Source organism: Callithrix jacchus, chromosome 9, assembly GCF_049354715.1.
Source record: "Callithrix jacchus isolate 240 chromosome 9, calJac240_pri, whole genome shotgun sequence".
Lineage (NCBI taxonomy): Eukaryota > Metazoa > Chordata > Mammalia > Primates > Cebidae > Callithrix > Callithrix jacchus.
Genome location: NC_133510.1, coordinates 64,617,236 through 64,633,352, shown reverse-complemented (window position 1 = coordinate 64,633,352; position 16,117 = coordinate 64,617,236). Strand labels below are relative to the sequence as shown.

The 16,117-nt window shown below is 38.6% G+C and overlaps 1 protein-coding gene across 3 annotated transcripts in view; it reads right to left on the bottom strand.

Annotated features, from left to right (window-relative positions):
* Nucleotides 1-1,608: 1,608 nt before the first annotated feature.
* Nucleotides 1,609-16,117, bottom strand: part of TESPA1 (thymocyte expressed, positive selection associated 1) — a 41,517-nt gene continuing 27,008 nt past the window's right edge. For all 3 annotated transcript variants that reach the window (XM_002752566.6, XM_078336490.1, XM_035256532.3), the window contains one exon: nucleotides 1,609-2,431. The gene's annotated coding sequence lies outside the window, so the exon portion shown is untranslated. The remainder of the gene's footprint in view (nucleotides 2,432-16,117) is intronic.

Here is a 16,117-nt window from a genome sequence, read left to right as displayed (position 1 = left end):
CTAATAATAGAACTTTCTGCAAAAGATTCTGACTCACCATCTGAATTCTTCAGAATCTTCCTGGTGAGGGGAAGGGGTTAGAGAGGGTAGGGCAGCAGGGAAGAATGCATTGTTTCTCCCTCCCTCGTATTTCCTGTGTAGATCCGTCAGTCACTCCTTGGCTGTATGGCCCCAGACTAGAGACTGAGGAAGCTCTAGGGAACAAAGATTATCTTGATCACACGCCACTACTTCCAAAATGAGATCTCTGGTAGACACACTCCCTAGATGCCTTTCAGTTATCCACTCCTGTATTGAGGAATAGTGTCTGGCAAAACTGAATTTGGGGATTGCCTCATTCTGCAGCCTCAATCCATTTCCTCATGGAGATGGGATAAAGGATGCCGTTAGTCTCTTAGGTTCTTAACATGGTTTGGATCTGTGTCTCCACTCAAATCTCGTGTCAAATTGTAACCCCCACTGTTGGAGGTCGGGCCTGGTGGGTGGTGATTGGATTACGGGGTAGAGTTTTCATTAATGGTTTAGCACCCTCTCCTCTTGGCACTATATAGTGAGTGAGTTCTCACAAGATCTGGTAGTTTCAAAGTGTTAGCACCTACCCCTTTTCTCTGTTCCTCCTGCTCACACTATGTAAGATGCCTGCTTTCACTTTGCCTTCCACCATGAGTTAAAGCTCCCTGAGGCCTCCCCAGAAGCTGATGTCGCTATGCTTCTGGTACAGCCTGCAGAACTGTGAGCCAGTTAAACCTCTTTTCTGTGTAAATTACCTAGTCTCGGGTATTTATTTACAGCAGTATGAGAACAGACTAATACAGTTCTTTGAATGAAATACTCTCAGATCTTTCTGTTCTCTCGTGACCAAGACAGCCTTAACTTTCCCCTCAGCTTGAACAAATAGGTTTCTTCCTGACTCTATGCTCTTGACCTCCCTTAAGAATATTTGCTTTAGAAAATTTATTGTAGGTTCTTTCTCTGTTTCTTGAGATGTAAATCTTCTCCCAGCTTCTTTCCACTTTTACAACCCAGGAATATCTTTCTCTAGGACCTGAGAACCATCTCTTTGAAATGTAAACATTGAGGAAGATAGTGCCTCCTGTCTCCTGGTTTCTATGGGTAGGAAAGGTAGGAAACTTGGGGTTGGTGGTGGGAGGGGGGTCCAAATTGTAAATCTATCTTTTATCATAAAATAGGAGGAAGTTCATTTTTTTTTGGTAAGGCCAATTAGTAAACACAGATGGTTTAAAATTCTTTCCACCCTAGCTCTTAAAAACGCCTCAGTCCTTTGACTCTGCCTCACTAGAAAGCAGACTTAGTTTGCACCCCCTCCCCTAACGCTGGCAATAGCATCAGAACAAAATCAACATCTGTTTATCATGTCTGCTATAATTTTTTCTTTAAACTTTTGATTATGCTTTCCCTCAAATACCCTCAAATCCCTCTCTTCTTGTCTTTTTTTTTTTGTCTCATACTTTATTAGGCAGCCAAATAACATACTTCTGGAAATGCGTGTATCTTACCTCTCCCATTCTATTAATACTAACATTTTTTTCAGGGGAGAAATGTGTCCAAGATGCTCTGAAACCACATACTGCCTAAGAGAGAACTGTATGTGCTCAAGCACTGTTTATTGACAAAACAATTAACTTCCAAAGCAAACTACAGCTGTTAATTAACTTCAGAAACATGCCATGATTTAAAAAAATTATTTGTATTGTTTTCTGCCAGCAGAAATAGCATCCCCCCCAACCCCCAATGGCTAGAAAGAGAGACTCTGAATCCTACTTGCCTCTTTTTCTATAAAGATACTAAATTTTGGGAAGAGAAAGAAACTGGATATAAGGGGAAGCTTCCAATGAGCTTCATTCCTCTTCAAATGAGGCCTCATTCCTCTTCAAATGAGACCTCAAGAAGAACAATAGGTCTCTGGTGTGTGGAAGGTTCCTGGAATTTAGTTAGGAACACGAGATGAACAGAGGTACAGAGGGAATCACACTGCGGGATGCACCATGCTTTCAGAGCCAGAAAGTGAGATGTCCTTCCTCTCTTAGCTTGGGCCCTTTGTAAGTATTAGAAACATTCCCCAAAACTTGAGAGAAAACTAAGGCTTTGTTCAGTTTACTACTGTCCGTATTATATATTTTAATATACACATAATAGAGAAACCAGTGTACAGAGAAATGAAATGTGCCTAAGGTCTTCCTCTGTGCATGCAGTTTGTGGCAGCATTAGGATGTGGATTCCAAATCTCTGAGTCTGGTCTTCTTTCCCATGTTCGAAGCTGCCTTCCCCCTGCTGAGTTCAGGGATTTGGAGGACCAAGGAGTAGAAGCTGGATGTTGAGGGCAGTGCAGTTTCCTGCAAAAGGTGGGAATTAGGTTCTTCGATGAAGCCACTTCTGTCAGACCACATGCTGTTGTGGTGGTGGAGAAAGCCTGCGATGGGAATGAAAAAGATACATATCATGCATTTTGGAAACGACTTTGTGTACTGAGGTTGGCAGGAACTTTCATACCTCAGCTGCGGAAATGTTTCTCAGTACTATAGGTGATATTAAAGTTAGCAGCAGCAGCAGCAAAGTTATGTGACTTACGGTTTCTGCTCTTTTCATAATGAGGTGAGATTCCTGCAAGAGTTTACCTCTTGCTGTTTAATACTTATAAACTCATATATTTATGTATAGATTTTTTTCTTCCTTTGTATAGATTGCTGAACGCTGTTGGAGAATATCACTAAACCACTATCAATTCATATTCTGCTCCTTGAAATGAGCCTAGCATTATTCACCTATTCAACTAGCAATGCATTTTCTATTAATAATTATTTCTCTTTATTTGCCATAGAGTTCTCAAATTTTCACCATTCTTCTCCTGACTCACACTTTTTAGTAATGACCTCACAGAAAAAAGAACAAAATAGGCAGAAATGTTTTTCACGTCCTTTCCAGATGACCAATATAACTGTGTTTATACTTACAATTTTTTTTTTTTACCATTTTTTTCTTTCCTCTAATCTCAGAGAAAGATCTGTCACACTACTTTATGGCTAGCTGTACCCCCCAAAAGTGCTTTGAATCTCATCTCATCCCAGTTCTCAGTGACTTCACACCATCATTATCCCTGATACAGTTTGGCTCTGTGTCTCACCTGAATTGCGATCCTGAGTGTTGGAGGTGGGGCCTCACGGGAGTGATTGGATCATAGGGGCAGATTTCCCCTTTGCTGTTCCAGTCACAGTGAGTGAGTTCTCACGAGATCTGGTTGTTTGAAAGTGTGTAGCCCCCCTTATGCTTGCTTCCCCTTCCCCTTCTGCCATGATTGAAAGTTCCTGAGGTCTCCCCAGCCATGCTTCCTGCATAGCCTGTGGAACCATGAGCCAATTAAACCTCTTTTCTCTATAAATTACCCAGTCTCAGGTAGGTCCTTATGGCAAGGTGAGAACAGACTAATACAATCCCTTCCCTCCTGAACCACGACCTTTCCCATTCTATTGATTTTTTCCTTCCAGGTAAATATTTACTATATGCTTAAACTTTCCCCATCCTAAAAAAAAATTATTTACCTACTTTCTTTTCATCATTTCCAATTCACTTTTCATATTAATATTTTAAAGCCCTTTCATTCAAATGAAAGTATTCTTCTCAAGGTTAGTAATTGTTATCTAGTCATAAATACAATGGTAGCTTTGCATTCTCCTTCCTATTGGACATTTTATGGTAAATGTTACCGAAGACTACGTCTTCCTTCTTGAGAGAAACATCACTTGGTTTCTATTTGGAAATTTCTTTTTCCAATCAATATTTCTCCTTTATATACATTTTTCCTTGATAAATATTTAAATCTTAATATTTCTAAGTTTTTTTTAAACTTCAGATTCCGATTCTACATACTTTCACGGGTGAGCTATCTTTTCTTATGCCTTCACTTATTATAAGTAAGCCTTGAATTCCAAAAACCTCAATTCCCCAGATTTCTTTATCCAACTGCATTATGAACTACTGTTTGAGTTTGCCCTCCAAAATTCGTGTTGGAATATAATTGCCATTGTGATAGTATCAAGAGGTGAGGTCTTAGAGAGGATTACATAAACTCATCAGTGTGAGACTCCCATGATGAGACTGTGGGCTTTATCAGAAGAGGAAAGGAGACCTGAGATGGCATGCTCTTGCTTTTTTACAATGTGAATGTCCTATGCCATGTTATGATGCAGTAAGAAGGCCCTCACCAGATGTGGTCCATCAACCTTGGACTTACCAGCTCCCAGAACTGCAGTAAATAAATTTCCTTGATAAAATAAAACATCCAGTGTATAATGTTCTATTATGGCAACAGAAAAGCAACTAAGACATGGACCTGTTTATTTCAGTATTTTAGAAATGCCTCACACTCACCATGTTCAGATATGAACTCATCAGTTTGTTCTAAATAGTCCGACAAGATGACTAGATATTCTTTCAGGACAGCATTAGTCTTGACTTTCTATTTACAGTGCTATTTACAGTGCTGCAAGAGCAGAGATTACCTTACAGATTGATGCTGGTAGAGATGCAAATAATTTCCACCCAGTGGAACCAGCAATCCCAGAGATAAAGTTTATGCTGTTTTTGAATATTAACCATTTTTGTACTTAATACAGCAATTAAGTTCTCTCTATATATAAATTAACTTCTCAAATAGTATTTGGACCAGTTAAAGTATATTGCTGGTCCCTTTATTAATGAATGAGTTGAGGGAAGTCTTTGAACGTATTTATCTACATTTGCATGACAGTCATTATTTTACCTTTTTGAAAATTACACTTTAATACATTTGCCTTCCAAATTGTTATTCCTACTTTACTTCATTCTTAATAAAATGAAATTTATATCCGTTTAGTTGCCCAAGGAGAAACTTGCATGCTCTATCCTTCTGTTCCTCATTCCATTTTTCCTTCCCAAACATGAGTCTAATTGGTCCTGGCTTAGACATCTTACCTCCTAAATATCTCAAAATCTCACTTGTCCTCCCCTCCATTCCCACTGCCTTCAGCTTATTTCTAATCATCACATTTCTCCTCAGGTTTCTGCAGTGATTGTTAAATTATTTTCCTTACTCCACTGGCTTCCTACCCAGTCCATCTCCTATATTTCTGCCAGAATAATCTTTCTAAAAGACAAATCTAATCATCTCACTTCCTTTGTAAATTTTCCAGTGGGCTCCTATCTTAGACTAAATCAAAATGCTTAAAATAACATAGGAGACTTTGTTTTATAATCTGCGTTCTATTTATCTTTCCTATTTTCATTTTTGACCTTTCTGCAGAACATCCCCTTTCTCTCACTAGGCATAAGGTGTCGTTTCAGAAGATACTGTGGTATTCCATTGTCTTTGAACTTGTCTTTCTCACTGCCTAGGATATCAATATTCTGCTTTCTCTTTTTCTACTCCCCTCAGCCACCTTCTCCCTGTTCAGTGTTTACACATCTGTCCAAACTCACCTTCTCGACATCTTTGCCAACACATATCATTAAAAAATAATAATGTCATCTTCTGAGAAGTTAATTTCTGTGTACCTACGGCATTTAATGAAAAGCATTAATAATTACTGATTTTCTCATCATGTCTTTCACTAAACTATGAGCTCAAAGTATCCTGTGAACATTTCTGCTTATTCTGTATAATGCTCCCCTTGCTGGTGAGTTTATAAGAAGGCAAGCACATTTCAGTGGTGACAAAGGTCTAAGAGAGTTGCTACTTAGCTTAAAGGGTCAAGGCACACATTAAATGAAGGTTACATCCAAGTACATGTAGTGAGGCTTGCCCTGATCCACAGTCACAGCCTAAACTCCTGCTCAATCAGGGCCATATTCTCTGATGGAAACAGCATTGGCTCGAATCTCAGGAGACCTGGGCCCTAGTTCTGGCCCTGATACTAACTAGCTGCATGATCTTGCTGAGTCCTTTTCTTTTCCTGATCTCTTTCAAGTATAAAATGAATTCTAGGCAAATGAAATCACAAAATGAAAAACCACAGACAAAAGAACACTGCTGTATCTTCTTTTCCTTGGTCTTCCCTTTATCTTTACTGTCTCATTCTTTTTTTGGCTGTGGAAGCCAGAAAGATACTCTCTATTTGCATTGCATAATCCCCATTTTCTAAGCTGTAGTTCAAATGGATCACCAAGGCTACTTCCAAGGCTGCCAAGCCACATGATGTTCAGGTGTCCACATTCACATAGAAAGCTATGTCAACATTGCATTTGAAGATGTGCAGAGAACAGGAGGTCCTGGCTTCATCCATACTACCTTACACAGTCCTTCTGTAGAAAGAGCCTCTAGTAGTTATACTGTATAACATTTGCAGAAATATTGTCTCATATAAGTCTTATATAGAGAAATGATGTCCACAAGTTTCATCCATGCCATCGCATATTGCAAGACTTCTTTCTTTTAAAGGCTGAATAATATTTCATTGTATATCTATGTCACATTTTCCTTATCCATTCATCCATTGATGGACATTAAGTTTGTTTCCACATCTTAGACATTGTGAATAGTGCTGCAGTGAAAATAGGAGTGTTAAGGTCTCTTCAAGATCCTGATTTCAATTCTTTTGGATAAATACCCAGAAATAGCATTACTACATCATATGGTGGTTCCATTTTTTGTGTTTTGAGGAAACTTAGTACTGTTTTCCCCATTTTGCTCTTCCTAGCAACAGTGTACAGAAGTTCCAGTTACTCTACATGCTTGCCAACACCTATGTTTTCTTTTCACTACAGCCATCTTAACAGGTGTGAGGTAATATTACATTGTAATTTTGATTTGCATCTTCTTGATGATTAGTGATATTGATAATCTTTTGCTGTACTTGATGGCCACTTGTATATCTTCTTTCGATAAATGATAATTCCAAAATATATAAGGAGATTCTTCAACTCAATAACAAAACAAATAGATTATTCAATTTAAAAAAATGGGTAAAGGTTGAGAGCCATCCCTTTGACATGTAATTATCAAGGAAGATAACACGTCTCTCCTGCAGTCGCCACGGCAGGTGGGCATCTAACGTAAGCACTTTGTTTCAACTTGCAAAACCACTTCCTGTCTTAAAAATATGAGGAGTTTATCTTCTTTAGATAAAGTCAATTGACTGACACAGATGGCCACTCCAATTACCAGGTAAATCTAGGGTGAACTCTGAGTGACAAATGATTCTGTTAAGTCTTCTTACTTGAGGACAAAGTATTGTTTATTTAATAACAACCATGTAATGGGTTACATCTGCTTGGCTATGTAAAAGGGTAAGATTTCCTTCTGTCTTTGCAATCTGCTTAGTGGATTTTCTGTAATGCACATCATATTCTGCTTTAACGCTTATTCAGAAATAAAACTGCTGTCTTTCTTTTACAGTTTTGTGGAGTGATTTCCTGGGGTGGGAGGAGATTTTGTTTTTAATTATATTTTCCCAACAGAGGCAAAACAACCTTGGTAAGAATTGTAAATGAGGTGGAAAAACATTCACATTCTCATGATGTCCTCCCACTAGCTCTCCCCCTTGTCTAATTTCTTCCTACACTTCACATCTGACAGTCCTTCCTCAGAATTTGATACAAAAATAACTGTGCCCAGTATCATCATCTATAAAATGGGGAATAATTAAAGCGCTTATATCATAGGATGAAATGATTGAATATCCATAAGCGCTAAGGATAGTTTCTGCTATGTAGTAAGCACTATCTATATTTGTTGTTATTGGTAATGTTTTCATACAGGATAAGCTTATATCAAAGAGCAAGACTGTAGCTACCCAACTTACATAGGTTCCACCAAATACAAAACAGTGCTTTGAGTTACCCACCACTTGGGGATGTCTCAAACTAGTTTTCTTCTTTGTCTTGTGTTCTGAACGAGCATTCCCACCTAGTCCTTTCTATCTTTTCTGCTGTCACCAGCAGAGTTGATCATAAAAATGAAAACTACCATCTCTAGATATGGTCACTAGACAAAGAGAATATATATTGGCCTGTGCTACCTCAGATATGGTAAAAGAAACAAAAAGAACAACAAAAAAGAAAAACTCTCTCCTTCTCCCTGCCTCTTATAAGTGTGATAAAGGTCAGGTGATTTAAATGTCAACACAGAAAACCAGTAGAAAGGGCTGTGAATTTGAAATTTTTGAACGTGGTAGAAGTCATGAGGAAAGATGTGGGTCATCCCTTCTCAAAAACTTGGAGGAAGATTAAAACTTCTCTCCCTTTAGAGACTAAATGAGAAAGTAGCAAGTGAAGAAAGCTATTGGCTGGGGGCCAAGGTCCTCTTTTAACAGAAAAGGTGCCTGTTTTACTTCATTTTGTGTTGCTATAACAATACCACAGATACGGTAACTTTTAAAGAAAGGAAATGTATTTCTTACAGTTCTGGAGGCTGGCAAATCCAAGGTCAAAAGCCTGCATTTGGTGAGGGCCTCCTTGTAGCATCATCCTGTGGTGGAGGATGGAGGGGGACAACAGCGCGACAGAGCAAGAAAGGAAGACAGGACCAAACTTGGTTTTATAACAAGCTCACTTGAGATAACGAATCCACTCCCACGATACTGACATTAATCCACTTATGAGGACAGAGCCCTCATGACCTAATCACCTCTCAAAGGTCCGACCTCTCAGCACTGCCTTGGGGATTAAGGTTGCAATATATGAACACTGTGAGACTCATTCAAAACACAACAGTGCCCTTGTCCTAATTACAGAAAAGCACTCACCTTACGTAAATGAATTAGAAAAAAATGGAGCTGGCCCTTAGAAGAGAAAACTCCTTGAGTTTTTGGATGTCAAGCTCAGTAGGGCTGGATTCTAATTCCCATTTGCCTACCCAGCTGGGTGTCTTTGGGCAATGCATGGACTGCACAACCCTACACGGTGGCTGGCTGAGCGCTGCTGCTATTTCCTATCCACTGCTAACAAGCAGTGGTTCATACCTGGGACTTGCACAACGTTATAATGGAAAACCATCAATCTCCAGGAAATAATTACAGACTCTGAAAAAGGGAGGAGTGGGACTACTTCCCAGTAGAACTGAAAAAATTATTCACTTAGCTCTGCCTTTGATTGTGGTGAGTGAACTTCCCCCTTCCATATTTATCACATGGGCTTTAATATTGGCAGTACTGAGCTGTTGTCATGGCTCTTCTCTCTTCTTGAGGTCTCTTAAAGGGTAATGGAGGAGTGGATTAAGAGAAATAGTTTATAGCTTTGTGAAAAGATAGTTAAACAAATGCACAGAACGTTGAGAAGATCTGGGCGCTGCTGTGACCCCCCTTCCTCAGCCAAAGGCTATGTCAGGAAAGAAGAGATCCCTTATTCTTCTAGGTAACCACGGAAAGGAAATCTGCAGAGTATTGTCCTCATTGACTTGAGAGAAAAAGTGCACTTAATCTGTAAAGTTATTCTGTTTCATTGATTATAATAAACCATCTTTTGTAAGACTCGTGATTATTTTACATTCCACTTGAGGAGGCCAAAAAAAAAAAAAAGACAACTAAATTGGCTGACACTACCAATTTTAAGACACAACTTAATTTCAGAGATGTTAAAATGTGGAAAAATGTGTGCTTTAGAATCGATAAAATACTGCACTTTTACCTATTACCTCTCCTGCTGTAATGATGCCCCATTACTGGCAGAAAATGGAATCTAGTTAGGTATTGAAATGCACAGCACCTAGCAATATTTTCTCCCTAGCAATTCAATTCTAAGATTTTAAAATACTGACCTTTAGACAAAGTTGGAACAGGTTTGTGAGAGGAACTTGTGTTCTGGGCATTGCATAGATTGCCCAGAAAAGTATGACTATATAAATCCTGCACACAGCCTGCTTTGTGAAGCATCTTGGGATTTTTTTTCTTGTGCAAGGCTGACATCTGCTGGGCAAACAACACTTAAGTCAAGCGTGGCATTTTAAAGTAAATTGAATTATTGGCAAGAACCTACCTGCAGAGTATATACTACAGATTTTCTGTTTGACTTTGATGATTCTACAAGTTAATTTCCTTTTCAAATTTTGTATGCTGTGACTGAGTTTGAATGAGCTTTGGAATGAGCACTTACTCCCAGTGAGTCTTTAATATGTGAGGAATAAAGCACCTTAATTAAACTGGTGGTTCTGAACTGACATGGTGCTCCAGAATCATTGTTGGTGAGAGACTGCTTAAGAGATGGCTACAACAACCCTCTCATCCCACTTGCCTTTTTACAATGTAACTTTGCCACTCCATTAAAAAGTAGAGTCTGTTTTCCTTCCCTTTGAATATAGGATGGCTTTGTGACTTGCTTTCACCACTATGATGTAGCAGAGCAGACATTGTGCAACTTCCAATATATCTTTAGAAAGAGGCATTGCAGCTTCGGTTACTGCTGAACTTCCAAGTAAGAAAGGCAGACCAGATACCAAACAATGACACAGCCCGTGGGAAGGGCACCCAGCTGACTTTCAACGCCGTGACCCCAGACATGTGGGAGAGTCTATGTTTGACCTTACAGTCCAGCCACCTGATAAATGCAGCTGGATAAGTAAACCTGGGTTAGACAAGCAAAAGATCTTCCCATTCAACCTGGAGAACAATGGCAGACAACAAATGATTATTCCTTAAAGGCACTACATTTTTGGTGGTTGTTATGCAGCAAAGGTACATAGCACACTTAAGGAAAGCTTTAAAAGAAGGAAAAATAGGCTGGGCATGGTGGCTCATGCCTGTAATCCCAGCACTTTGGGAGGCTGACACAGGTAAATCATCTGAGGTCAGGAGTTCGAGACCAGTCTGGCCAATATGGTGAAATCTTGTCTCTACTGAAAATACAAGAATCAGCCGGGCATAGTGGCACATGTCTGTAATACCAGCTATTCAGGAGGCTGAGGCAGGAGAATTGCTTGAACCCAGAGGCGCAGGTTGCAGTGAGCAGAGATTGTGCCACTGTACTCCAGCCTGGGTGACAGAGCAAGACTCCAGGGGGGAAAAAAAAAAGAAGAAGAAAAAATAATGCCCAGGTCCCATTCTATTGGGTCGATCCCAGGAAATAGTTATTTTTTAAAACTATTTTTAAAAAGCTTGCTAGATTGTGAACTATTAACTTAACAAATATTTTATGACCATAATTACCTTTAGTAAAATTCAGTAGCACCAGCAACAACATTATTGTTATTTCAATATATTACATTACCTTTACATACTACCTGTAAGGTGTTGAAACTTTATTTAAATATATAGTCCATATAAATGTATATGTGCATATATATAAAAATTATTATTATTCTATTACATAGGACAAAACTGAAGTGAGGTGATTTTTCCAAGATCATTGAATTAGTAAGAATTAGGTAAGTTGACTCTACATCATAAATTTTTATTTAAATAGGCTTTTTTTTTTAGAGAAGTTTTAGGTTCACAACAAAATTGAGTAGAAGGTACAGAGATTTCCCATATACACCCTGAACCCATACATGCACAGCCTCCCCTGTTATCAACATTCCCCACCATATGGTGCATTTGTTACAATTGATGAGCCTACACTAACACTTCATTATCACCCAGCGTCCATAGTTTACATTAGGGTTCAATCTTGGTGTTGGACATTCTATGGGTTTGGAAAAATGTATAATGACATGTAGTCATCATTTTAGTATCATACAGAGTAACTTCATTGCCCTAAAAATCCTTTGTGCTCTACCTATTTATTCTTCTCTTCCTTTTAACCATTTACGTTTTTACTGTCTCTTTTCAGATTGATTTCTTTTTTGCTTGTTTGTTTGTTTGTTTTTGTTTTTGAGACGGAGTTTCACTCTTGTTACCCAGGCTGGAGTGCAATGGCGCCATATCGGCTCACCGCAACCTCCGACTCCTGGGTTCAGGCAATTCTCCTGTCCCAGCCTCCAGAGTAGCTAGGATTACAGGCACGCGCCACCATGCCCAGCTAATTTTTTGTATTTTTAGTAGAGATGGGGCTTCACCATGTTGCCCAGGATGGTCTCGATCTCTTGACCTCGTGATCCACTCGCCTCGGCCTCCCAAAGCAGATTGGTTTCTTTCACTTAGTAATATGCATTTAAGTTTCCTCCATGCCCTTTATTATTATTATTTTTTGAGACAGTCTCACTGATAGCAATATTTTCTCCCTAGCAATTCAGTTCTAATATTTTAAAATACTGACCTTTAGACAAAGTTGGGACAGGTTTGTGAGAGGAACTTGTGTTCTGGCCATTGCACAGATTGTCCAGAAAAGTAAAGTAATGTTGAAGTACAATCATGTGACCTTGGCCTACTGCAACCTCCACCTCCTGGTTCAAATGATTCTCACTTCTCAGCCTCCTGAGTAGCTGGGATTACAGGTGCCCACCATTATGCCTGGCTAATTTTTGTATTTTTAGTAGAGACGGGGTTTCACCATGTTGGCCAGACCGGTCTCAAACTCCTGATCTGAGGTGATCTACCTGCCTCAGCCTCCCAAAGTGCTAGTACTGGGATTACAAGTGTGAGCCACCACACCTGGTCCTCCATATCTTTTCACGGCTTAATAGTGCATTTATTTTTAACGCTGAATAATATTCTATTGTCTGGATGTACCACAGTTTCTTTATCCATTCATTTAATCAGATTGTGTTCTTGTTAATGTGTTTAAGAATCCTTTGCATATTTTGGAGAGCAGTTCTTTATCTGATATATCTTTTGTAAATAATTTCTTCAGTCTGTGATTTGTGTTTTCATTCTCTTGACAGTGTCTTTCAGAGAAAAAAAATGTAATTTCAATGAAGTTCAACATCAATTTTTTCTTTCGGGGATTGTGCCTTTAATGTTACATCTATAAAGTCATCCACATTAAATCCTCTAGATTTTCTATGTTACATTTTAGAAATTTTACAGTTTTGCATTTTACATTTAGGTCTTTGATCTGTTGGAGTTAATTTTTGTGAAGGGTGTAAAGTCTGTGTCTAGACTCATGTTTTATTTTTGCCTGTGTATGTACGGTTGTTCCAGCACTTGCTGAAAAGACCACGGTGCTGCCTTTGTTCCTTTGTCAAAAATCAGTAGACTGTATCTATTTCTGGCCTCTTTATTCTGTTCTATTGATTTATTTGTTTATTCCTTTAACAATATCACACTGTCTTGATTACTATGGCTTTATAGAATCTCTCTCCTTCCTTCCTTCCTTCCTTCCTTCCTTCCTTCCTTCCTTCCTTCCTTCCTTCCTTCCTTCCTTCCCTCCTTCCTTCCTTCCTCTTCCTTCTTCTCTTCTCTCCCTTCCTCTCCTTCCTATTTTTCCCTTCCCTCCCCTCCCCTCTCCTCCCCTCCTCTCCCCTCCCAGTCCCTTCTTTCTTTTCGCAGGGTTTTGCTCTGCCACCCAGGCTGGAGTGCGGTAGTGTCATCATAGCTCAGTGTAACCTTGAACTCTTGGGCTCAAGCAATCTTCCTGCAATCAGCCTCCTGAGTAGCTAAGATTACAGGCATGTGCCACTATGCCGGCTAATTTATTTTTATTTTTTGCAGAGATGAGGTCTTGCTGTGCTGTCAGGCTGGTTTCAGTATTGTTCTCATTGATAACAATAATGTTATTGTTATCCAGCCATCCTCTCGCCTTGGCCTCCCAAAGTGCTGGGATTACAAACATGAGCCACTGTGCCCAGAGTATAAAAAGTCTTGAAGCTGGGTCGTATCAGTCCTCCAACTTTGTTCTTTTCCTTCAACACTTTATTAGTTATTCTGGGTTTTTGCCTATCCATATAAACTTTAGTATCAGTTTATTGTTATATAAAAAACAATTTGTTGGGATTTTGATTGGGATTGTATTGAATCTACAGTTGAGAAGAACTAACATCTTGACAATATTGAGACATCCTATCCATAAGCCATGAACGGGGTATCTCTCCTCTTAGTTCTTCTTTTATTTCTTTCATTAGAGTTTTATAGCTTTTTACATATACATCTAGAGCATGTATGTATTTTGTTAGATTTATGCCCAAGTATTTCATTTTTGGGGGTGCTAACATAAGCTGTATTATGTTTTAAATTTCAAATTCTATCTGTTTATTGCTGGTATAGAGTAAAGCAGTTGGCTTTTGTATATTAGCCTGTGTTTTACAACCCTGCTGTAATTGTTTATTAGTTCCAGGACGTTTTTGTTTTTTGTCGTTTTTTTTCAGATTTTACTTAGATGATCACCATCTGCAGTCAAAGGCAGTTTATTATGCCTTCCCATTATGTATACCTCATATTTTCTTTTCTTGTGTTATTGTATTAGCTAGGACTTCCAATCCCATGTTGAAAAGCAGTGCTGAGAGGGGACATGGAGAAGCTTTGAATTTATAACTTAATGGTTATTAAGTAAGAAATTAGCTGTAGGTTTCTTTCTTGTGCATTCTTTTTTTTTTTTTTTTTTTGAGACGGAGTTTCGCTCTTGTTACCCAGGCTGGAGTGCAATGGCGCAATCTCGGCTCACCGCAACCTCCGCCCTCTGGGTTCAGGCAATTCTCCTGCCTCAGCCTCCCGAGTAGCTGGGACTACAGGCACGCGCCACCGTGCCCAGCTAATTTTTTGTAATTTTTAGTAGAGACGGGGTTTCACCATGTTGACCAGGATGGTCTCGATCTGTTGACCTCGTGATCCACCCGCCTCGGCCTCCCAAAGTGCTGGGATTACAAGCTTGAGCCACCGCGCCCGGCCCTCTTGTGCATTCTTTATCAAGCTGAGGAAGTACCTTTCCATTCCCAGTTTACGGAGATTTCCCAGTTTACTGAGAGTTTTATTCAATGGCAGTTGGATTTTGTCAAATGCTTATTCTGCATCTATTATAGTGATCATGTGATTTTTCTTCTTTAGCCCCTGTGATGAATTACACTAATTTATTTATAAATGTTGAACCGGGCTTGCATACCTTGGAGAAGTCTCACTTTCTAATAGTGTACATTTATTTTTATACATTTCAGTTTTTGATTTGCTAATATTTTGTTGAGGATTTATACATCTATGTTCATTAAAGTTATTGGTCTGTAGTTTTCTGGTAATATCTTCCTATGGTTTTGGTCATAGATAATGCTGGATTCATAGAATGAGTTAAGAAGTATTCCTTCTGCTTCTATCTTTCTTTTTTTTCCCTCCTGCTTCTATCTTCTTAAAAAGATAGATAATTAGTATAATTTCTTTTTTAAATGTTTGATAGAATTCATTGGCCCATCTGTGCCTGGTGCTTTTTGTTTTTGAAGGTTATTGATTATTGATTTAATCTCTTTAATAGATATAGGACTACTCACATTGCCCATTTCTTCATGTGTGAGACTGTGTCTTGGAAGGAATCAATCCATCTCATCTAGGTCATCAAATATGGACATACGGTTGTTCATAGTATTCCTTTATTATCTTTTTAATGTCTGTGGATCTGTAGTGATGGCCTCTCTTTCATTTCTCCTATTGGTAAATTGTGTCCTCTTTCTCTTTTTCTTATTTAGCCTGGGTAGAGACTTACTGATTTTATTAATCTTTTCCAAGAACCAGTTTTTGGTTTGGTTAATTTTCTCTATTGATTTCTTATTTTCCATTTTGTTTATCTCTGCTCTAATTTTTATTTCTTTTTCTTCTGCTTACTTTAGATTTAATTTTCTCATTTTTAATTTAGTTACCCGGGGTTAAAGCTGAGGTGATTGATTTCAGGCTTTCTTCTTTTATAATATACACATCCAATGTTCTGTATTTACCTCTAAGCATTGCTTTCACTGGATCTCACACATTTTGATAAGTTGTGTTTTCATTTTCTTTAGTTCAAAGTCTTTCTAAATTTCTCATTATATTCCTGCTTCTACTTATGTGTCATTTAGAAGTATGTTGTTGAATCTCTAAGTGTTTTGGGATTTTCCAGCTATTTTTCTGTTACTGAGTTTTAGTTTAATTACACTGTTGTCTGAGAACAGACATTGCATCATTACTACTCTTTTAAATTTGTTCAGGTATGTTTTATGGCCCAGAACACGGTTCATCCTGGTGAATGTTCTATGTAACTTTGAGAAGAATGTGTGTTCTGTTGTTGAATAAAGTGGTCTACAGATGTTCATTACATCCAGTTGAAGGATGGTGTTGTTGAATTCAGTAATGTTCTTATGGAT